We start from the raw sequence: 6,000 nt of genomic DNA, 5'->3' as shown, positions 1-6,000 counted from the left end.
TTGTGGAAATCATGACTAATCTGTAAGAGTTATGAGGATATAGATTTGATGAGCTGCACCAAAATGCAAGAATAGTGCATCAAAATTAAATCCTAAGGACAGGGAGATGGATGAAGGGTAATTCTGACACGATTTACAGCAAATGTCTGCAGGTCACAAGTAAGGTCCTTCAGCTAGCAAAATGAGCCTCAATCTGACATGGAACACTACATTACACATGACCAAAGTGCTACCATTTTGAGCAGCCCCCATCCCAGTAGTGATGTTAGCTGTAATGCAAGCAACCCTGGCACCGACAGATATTAATTATAGTATTCATTCTATACAGTGGTACACCAAGAAAGTCATTGACTGCATCTCACCCTAAACACACTGCAGTATGCAGTTACTACATTTCTCCTTCCTTGCAGAATAATAAGTACATAAATGTCTCAGGGACATACAAATCCTGCAGATTTCCATTATAACCCCATATTATTTCAGGATTATTATTAAAACATAACACTAGTACTGCAGCCCAACAAAAAAAAAGCTATGCTGTGTTGTGCAGTATGCTGGTCTTTGCACACTTGGCCTTCATTATTGCAGATTTTGAAGAAAGAGTAGTTCCCTCCATAGACTTCGTACCCCCTGTTAATGACATATGGATCTACTTCTAAAGCTCAGTTTCAAAACTTTGAACTTCTGAACTTCAAACGGCCAACACAAGAAAATTGAAGTTTTGAAACTTTGAAAATGAAATAAAAAAAATATAATTTTTTTTAATGTTTTTGCAGGGGGCTGCACCCCCCACACTCCCTGCTAAATAAATATACCAAATATGAGATCACACTAGTGAGGAATAAGGTAAATGTTACATTCCGTACTGTACAGCGATCTCCATTCAAAATGTTCAAAGTTTCAAAACTTTGACCTTATGGTCTTGGCCATTTGAAGTTTTGAAACTTCAAGCTTCTGAAGGGGAAATGGATATTACATTTTGTTGAAGAATGAAGTATTCCTTGCTGCCTGAGGTGCCACAGCCTTGAAGCTAAAGTACCTTAGCAATGAGGAGATTACGGGTGAAGAGGAAGGCTTGCTTTCTTCAAAAATAAACCTTAATTTTTTATGTAACAGTTTTAAAAAACAAGACACTAACTGATATGCGACGTTCATTCTTATAACTTACTACAAATTTGAAGACTGAGGTGTGCCATTCCTTCTTGTGGCTTACTACAAATAATATATACATTAATTTACTAATGCATAAATTAATGCAAACTTCCTGCATTTTCAATGTACCATCATCATGATTACTGTGACAAATTGTCCAACCGTATTGTCCCACCACTCTTTACACTAGTGCATTTTATTTAAGGAAAAAGCTTCCTTATTAAAGTATTTTTGTAGTGGGGCTGTACCCCTCACATCTCTGATGTGAAGGCTGATTATGAAATATAATTGTGATGTACTCAAAGTGTGCTGCTCTAGTTTGAAGGCTGATTATGATGTCATCAAAGTGTAATCTTGTCAAGTGCATGTTATTCAAATCCAACAAATGCAGTAAAAGGGCACTATGAAGCACCAGACATCAAAGATAAAGATCCACTAACTTTATTAATGCCAAACTGTGTCACTGCATTTTCGTCCTCTGGAAAGGACTTCCGATAAAAAATGCAAACCAAACTCATGCCTTAAATACACTAAACCCCTCACAATTAATTAAATAATCACTCAGTTAAACAGTTAAAGTTCTCTATAACCTCTGTAACAGTACACCAAGGAGACATGAATCTTTATTTGAGGAATTGGGAGTATTCTGCTAATTATGGCTTAGATATATATACTTAATTTATACAACAATGCCTGTGCAAACCTTTTAAATTGATTTTCGTATACATATATTTTTATACTCGTTTGAAATGCTATACTAGTCTATATGCAACCAGTAACTTTTGATCACTATGCTAGTATGTGGTTCTTACATATAAAAGACTTTTGTATATGCAAAAATGAGTTTACATGCAATACCTGCGGAAATACTCCTATGACATGTCTTCATAAGTGTCCATAAAATTAACTAAGAAATACACATTGTAATCTATGGGTATTGCAGTAGTTGATGTGAGACTGTGCTTGTTAACCACACCCTCTTATTTATTTTTAAAAATGTAGAATGAATATACACATTTTTGCATGTAGTATATACAAAAATGGAAAATATGTTAACCGGCTTTTTTAAAAGTTACATTTTTGTATATAATATGTGAAAGATAAGAGCAAAGGGGAATATGTCTTTAAGAAAAGATGTTCAGTTAGGAAGGAAACGTTGTTACCATTGACATATGTGACTTTTTAATTAATCCAGTGATAAGATTTCTTATTTAACAGTTTTACATTGATGTATTTACTGAAAAAAGTATTATTTTTTATAATGTATTTAAATTATAGCAGACTGGAGTTCCGCTGTGGCGACCCCTAACCGGGAAAAGCCGAAAGACACAAACAAATGTATTTAAATTAGTAAATTATCTATTTTTGATTTTTTAGACAGGATAAGATGGATTGAATATTTATTTTTGTAATAGCTGTAGCATATTACAATGGAAGGTTAGGGTTTTAGAGGAATTTAATTGTTTAATTGAGTGATTATTTAATTAATTGTGAAGGTTTTTGGGTATTTAAGGAATGGGTTTAGTTTATATTTTTTTTGCCGCCTCACAGCAAGAGGTTCTCCGGTTCAATTCTCAGCTGGGTTGCCTTCTGTGTGGAGTCTGCATGTCCTCCCTGTGGTCGCATGGGTTTCCTCCGGGTGCTCCGGTTTCTTTCCACATCTCAAAGACATGCTGTAAGTGGATTGGGCACTCTAAATTGGCCCTAGGTGTGAGTGCCTTCTGTGGAAGGTTGGGCCCCGGGCTGGCACCTCAACACTATAAATCTCCATTGCCAATCGTTTTGCAGACTGTTCTGCTGTGGCAACCCCTAACCGGCATAAGCTGAAAGGAGATGATGATGATCTGATGAAGTCCTTTTGCAGAGAATGAAAATGCAGTGCTACAGTTAAGCATTAATAAAGTTAGTGGCTCTTTACCTCTTGATGTCTGGTGCTTCATAGTGCCCTTTTGCTGCATTTGTTGGTTCATTACACTTGTGTGTGTTCGTTTGGGTGCTGTTTTCCTCCAGTGTCTATTTATTCAAATCCAAGAGATTACTAGCGTGATCACCGCCTTGAGATTGCAGAATACTGATCGAGTAAGACATTTTTCCCCAAGAGTGTGCGATGTCAGAGTTCATACATTTAAGTTACCAGAGGTCCGGGGGATGCAGTAGAAAGAAAGAAATGTTGCTACATTTTTTACTAAATCCATCTGTCAATGTTTTTTACTTCAGCAGATGCAGCTTGTGGTCATTTCATTTTGAAAGGTTGAGTATAATCCAAAATATGCAGACTCAGTGGTTGCACCAGCTGAAGTAAAGGGAATTCAGTTACTGTCTTTCAACTGAGATATTGCAACCTTGGCAGTAGTATATTTGGAAATCAATGAAGTGGCCCTCAGAGTGGGGAATGAATGTACATGGTGTAGCCCTCCTGTAACAAGAATAAAAGTTGTAATTAGTTTTGCTTACAATGCATAGGTGGTTTAGTGGTAATAAGGAGCTGAGACTGGGCAGTTCGACAACAGTAAAAATCACTGATAATCAAAATACATAGACTATATCCACCTGCCACACAGAAAACAGTTTTAGCCATTTTTTGAAGAACCTCTCTGATCTCCTGAAAGAGGTCACCAAGTAACATATCACATGAAAAACATTCATCTACAATATTATGGTGCAATGTCTCATTAAATCAGGAGAGGCTAGGCCATGTTACTCTTCAGTGCAAGGTGCCAGTCACTGCAGTCACCATCAGATGTACTGGAGGTAACATGCATCTCTACGAATGATACAGCATGAATGACTTTCTCAGCAGTGTCTTATTTTTCAGAATTAAAAGAATGGGCAATGTTTCTATTAATTAATCTACAACAGAATTCTGTAATGAGAGTTTTAATAATGTAGTTAAAAGTCTGCCAATGTTAGAAAAATTTGAACTTTTTGCTATACCCATCCATAACCACTGAACCCCAGTCTGGTGAAAGAGCAGGCATGCATTTAGGATTTTAGAACATGCCAAGCAAAACGGATAACATGGACATTTGCCCTAGGGCACCTGGAAAGAAAAGGAGCCCCTTTAAGTAGGCGCCTTAAATAAACAGTCAGCCTTCTTAGGTGTTGAATGACCTGATTCTGGGCATTTTTAAGTAGCAGTTTAAATGACCAGATAACCCAGGTCTCCTATTTATTCTTTTCAAGATTCATACTGAGATACTTGTAAAGTAAGAAACAAGAAACATTCTAAGGTGGAATTCATGAACCTGCATGCTTCTAAAGGAAGAGGACACCAGTTTTTCCTTCAGTCTTTAGCACAAGAATTAGAAGCCCTCAGACTCAGTAACAGCTGCAAATTAAGAGATAGAGGGACGATTCTTAATTTGGGTGACACCTGTAAGATAACACATTTACCCCTTTCCACAGGAGACAGAGGGGTAGAAAGCAGTGTACAAGCAGTTGGCACTGATGATGCAGAGACCAGTGACTGGATTAGAACCAACATCAGATTCAGCCACTGCACAGTGTTCCTTCATGTAACCAATGAATGGTTTAGAACCAACATCAGATTTAGCCACTGCATAATGTTCCTTCATCCATGTAACCATCACCCACTACTTACTAAATAAGTTGACAAAGTCCATCTGGGCAGCAGAGAAGGCCAAAGCCCTGGAAACATATAGTAGAGCCTCTGAGACATTGTCAACCTAAACAGTAAGTAGTCAAGGAGATTAATGGAGACAAACCCAGGGTTTGAGTTCAAACCCTGAAAGTCATCCTCAGCTCACAAAATCCCATGTGTCAGTGTTTAGAGAGCATTAGCTTGCCTTGGAAGGAGGTTAGTGAAGTATATAAACCCTTTACTCTTCTATGCCTCTATAATCAACCTTGTACCAATCTGCAGACCAACTTATTTTTGTGTACTGTAAACACAGATTGTAACAGTGATTTTTAATATAATTGTACAATTCATACAGGGTATGAACCTACAAATGCAGGTTCTGTAAAACAGAATTGGAAACAGTTGCGCACCTTGTTACTGGTTGTGACATACTAACAGCAGAAGGGATGTATACTGAAAGACTGTTGCACTGAGGATTATGCAAACATTACAATGCTGAAGTAGCTGAAAAACACTGGAAACATGAGCCACAAAGCATCACATAAAATGATGAGCTACATCATATGGGATCACCCATTACCAACAGTTCAAAAGTCAGAAGTGAGAAAACCAGATAAAGTGGTCCCTGAAAAGAAGACAAAAGTAGCATTGACCATTGAAATCGCGACACCTAGTGACTACAGTGTCTTGGGTACAGAAAAGCACAAAGTCATAAAATATCAAGATTTGCAGGCAGAAATGAGATCAATGTGGAAGAAAGACACCCAGACAGTTCCAATAGTAGCAGGAGCAACGGGTCTTATAACAAAGAATCTACAATCGTATTTACATATGTTACCGATATATGTAACTCCATACAAACTGCAGAAGGAGTCATTACTGGGCACATTGCAGGTGCTGCGAAGAGCACTTCTGACTGACATCAAAGACTGAAACAGTACTAATTTCATGAACTTTAATCATACTTTGACTTAGGGATGAGGTTCATTCCCATCATGGTATTAGAAACCCAAAAATTTGGAGAAATTAAAAGGTAGATATAAAGCAGTAACTCTTAACAGCAGGTGCACAAACCTAGGACCCTGTGAGTCTCAGCTGTATACGTATTTATCAGTTTATTACTAAAATGCATTTACTATGCTAGTTTAAGAGGTGAATAAAGTATAGCACAGAGGTGCAATTACTAGTCAGAGGCAGCTAGACACAGCAGGTAAACAAACCCCACCTCTAACAGTAAATTGCAGTGG

The sequence above is a fragment of the Protopterus annectens genome, chromosome 2.part1, assembly GCF_019279795.1.
Source record: "Protopterus annectens isolate FY-2018-M chromosome 2.part1, PAN1.0, whole genome shotgun sequence".
NCBI lineage: Eukaryota > Metazoa > Chordata > Ceratodontiformes > Protopteridae > Protopterus > Protopterus annectens.
This window is presented reverse-complemented; position numbering follows the sequence as displayed.